General features: G+C 42.3%; 1 long non-coding RNA gene across 1 annotated transcript in view; it reads right to left on the bottom strand.

The window, feature by feature from the left end:
* The window catches only part of LOC116186459, an 8,034-nt gene extending 4,702 nt beyond the window's left edge, over nt 1–3,332 (bottom strand). The window contains exon 1 of the long non-coding RNA XR_004151461.1: nt 3,085–3,332. This is a non-coding gene — a long non-coding RNA (uncharacterized LOC116186459). The remainder of the gene's footprint in view (nt 1–3,084) is intronic.
* Nucleotides 3,333–3,338: the final 6 nt, after the last annotated feature.

The raw sequence follows: 3,338 nt of genomic DNA, 5'->3' as shown, positions 1-3,338 counted from the left end.
CGCTCAAGTTTCCAAATATATATATATATATATATATATATATATGCGTGTTTTGTATTCAGCGCGCCGCACGTTCGCGAAGCGAATATACACGTTAAGTTTCTTGATGCGTTTCTCAACCGCCCGCTGCGGGACACTTGTCGCTACGAATGGCATACACGCGGTGTCTCATCGATCTACGCGCGATCGGTTTCCGTAAATGGAGGACACGTGTTTCCGTTTTTTTCTTTTTTTTTCGCGCGATGATTTAAAGCGGTGCTTTGACTCACTTCCGTGAAAGCGATCTATGAGTTAATTGGAAGAGTGGAATGGAGATTTTACTCTTTTTTTTATATCAATTTTTTTATATCAATCGATACTCGAGACGACAAGATAATTATTTAATTGCTCGATTAAATATATCTTTGGTTGCGTTAAATTGCCAAGAAATAAAATGTGATTCGATTGGAAGTGTAAGATATATTTGTAATATTGTAAAAAAAGAAATTTACGAAAAATTAAAATTCGTTTTTTCGAGAAGAGTAATTTCTCCAATTACGAGGAATCAGCAATCGTCTTTAACGTCTTATTGCTTTTCTCTCAAAGAAAATACGATATCTATCGATCAATCGTATTCTTCTTTTTCTTTTTTTTCTTTTTTTTTTTTTTTTCCTTTCCCTCCGACAAATTTACATTTAATCGAATCCACGCTCCGCGTGGATAAGATAGATGGTTTAATTTGATCAAATTCTCGATCCCGGCTACAATGTGTACGTGTGTACCTCATTTGACACCCGTTCAGTTGATTAAGCCCTCGCGAAGCACCACTTTAATTATCGGGAAAAAAAGGGGAAAGAGAGATGAAAACGAAGGAGTGACGACGTATGATACCTATGCGGGCAAAGGAGTGGACCCGCGCCAAGAGTGTACCGTGGATCGATAGAATGGCATTGTAGTCGAGAGGTCCTTAAACGCGCGCGCTTTTCCTGAATTCCATTTGCATCGAGAAGAATGCAGCTTTCAAAGTTTCAGTGTGTGGTCAAAAGCAGCACGAGGATCGAGGAGCTTCGCGTCTCTTCCTCCCCTTTCCTGCCCAACTCCCGCTCAGGAGAACGAGAAAAACTCGTGTTTTCACTATTCGCGTGTGCCTGTTCCCCCTCCTCTCCCCTGTTTCGTTCTTATCCTGTCTTAATCGGTCGTCGATCAAAATCCAAATCAATTCGATACCTTTTACAATTTACATGACGACCGATTGTCGATGATAAACTTCTCTCTCTCTCTCTCTCTCTTTCTCTCCCTAGCGTAGAGAATAATAATAATAATAATAATAAAAAAAGAGATAAAAAACCTCATTAAGTAGTCGGACTAATCGGTAAAAAAAAAAATAAAATAAAATAAAATAAGCGCGTAGCCACGTTTTACAATTTAATACGATAATTCGATAAATGTCATAGGGGATCTGTGTGTGTAGAGATCGTAGGAGCAGTCGAAGCGATAACCTTTCAACCCTTCGAGGAGAGAAACGTTAATTTTAGGCGCCGAAGATCCGTTCCTTTTTTTTTTCAATCATCGATCGTACAATACATTTTGTCGGCTCCGATACGCCGTACGATACTGCCAATCGTCGCTTCGCTAATGTCAGCGTTCACAATATCGAGAAATCGAATGTTTCCTATTATGTTTCGTTTCCTATTTTTACTTCGTACAAACAAGAACAAGAAACGCCTTGTGACAAACGTGGACCCGAAATCGAGTCACCATTCAACGTTCTTAACGCGTTCGAAACGTATGACACGCAGACCTAGGTACGCAGCGAGTGCAGCAGGTGTCCGAGGATCATCATCATCGTCGTCGTCGTGGACGAATGTTAACGAATTAACGATGCGTTAAACAACGATTGTAATAATTCGATCGAACGATCGAAAGAGGGAAGCAAGATAGCGAGGAGCAACGTGTGCACAGAGCGCGTGGATGGACGAGAGACAAGAAACCGCTATTTCCCTTGAACCACGAGTTTCTTCGCTCGACGTGGCGTACGTGACGTGACGTACGATCCGTTGCGGGATAAGCGATGATTTATCATCGTCGTCGAAGAAACTCGTCGTTACACGATCGACCGTGCGAAAGGAAGAGGAGGAGGAAGTTTCCGTCACTTCTTCCACGCCGCCATTCTTCGAGGCGCGAATTGATTCCCCGTGGCGATCGTTCGATTGTCGATTCACCGAATTGTTTTGGGATCGATATACGCTCGGATAATTCGATAGAGCAAGTTGGAGAAGAAGTTGCCGGTGATATGAGCAGAACAATCAAGCAAAGTGTCGCGAATAAATATCATTTACGCTGGGGTAATTATGTTAGATATTATAGGGGACGATATTACGCATTTATATTACTCCATTGATCTTGCATCGTATGTTAGCTGGTCCGAGATTCCTGGCGTTCGTCGAGCTTTCGAGTGTAACAAGATTCGAGAAGATTTTGAGCAGATGGATCGCAAATTTTCCTTAATTGTAACCTTTATTCCTAAATAAATGACAATTCTAATACGAAAGAATTATAGGAGGAATCAACGTGCAGTACCTGAATGGAATACGCGTGGAGGAGGAGGAGGAGGAGGAATTTATTAAATCCGATGAGAATCCATTTATCGATCTCTCGTCGTCGATTCGTAATTGTCGTCGAGCGTGTCTCTGTACGAGAGTATTTTTCGCGTTCATTAGAGAGACGGTGTGTAAAAAGGAAGGAATCGACGATGGGAATCGAGGATGGCCCGGAGAGCTTTATATAATCGGAAACTCGGCGGGGCCAGGGAATCGGGAAATGTATGTACTGTATGTAGAAAAAGATTAGCGAGCATCGAGCAACGATGTCGGTGGCCCATTAGCAGGACAAGTGGTGGGGCATGGTGATCGTGCGCGATAGGCGAGTGGAACCCGGGAAATAAAAAAAAAAAAAGAAGAAGAAGAAGAAAAAGAAGAAAAAAGGAGAAATAATATGGAATCGAGCGAATAGCGTATGCGTGTACATAGGTAACCCTGTATATATAGTTTTTAGATTTAAATTATACGTCCCGGACTCTTCATAGGCACCTACACACACACACACTCGAATTCAGATAGCTAGCTAAATAGTGTCTTGTATCTTTATAATTTACATGTAACACGTTCAACCTGTATATCCTCTCCGAGGTGCGTGGGCGCGTGTCTCTCTCGTGCGTCGGCACGCGCCCGCGCCACCCCGCGCATGGATCGTAAACGCGTTTACCGGGCGTTCCCTGTCCTTCCATACCGCTCTTAGATTTATACCTAATTTACACTGGATATTAACGTCTAAACGCTACACTATCATCTACACTGTAA

This window comes from Apis dorsata, unplaced genomic scaffold, assembly GCF_000469605.1.
Source record: "Apis dorsata unplaced genomic scaffold, Apis dorsata 1.3 scaffold_726, whole genome shotgun sequence".
Taxonomy (NCBI): Eukaryota; Metazoa; Arthropoda; class Insecta; order Hymenoptera; family Apidae; genus Apis; species Apis dorsata.
This window is presented reverse-complemented; position numbering and strand designations above follow the sequence as displayed.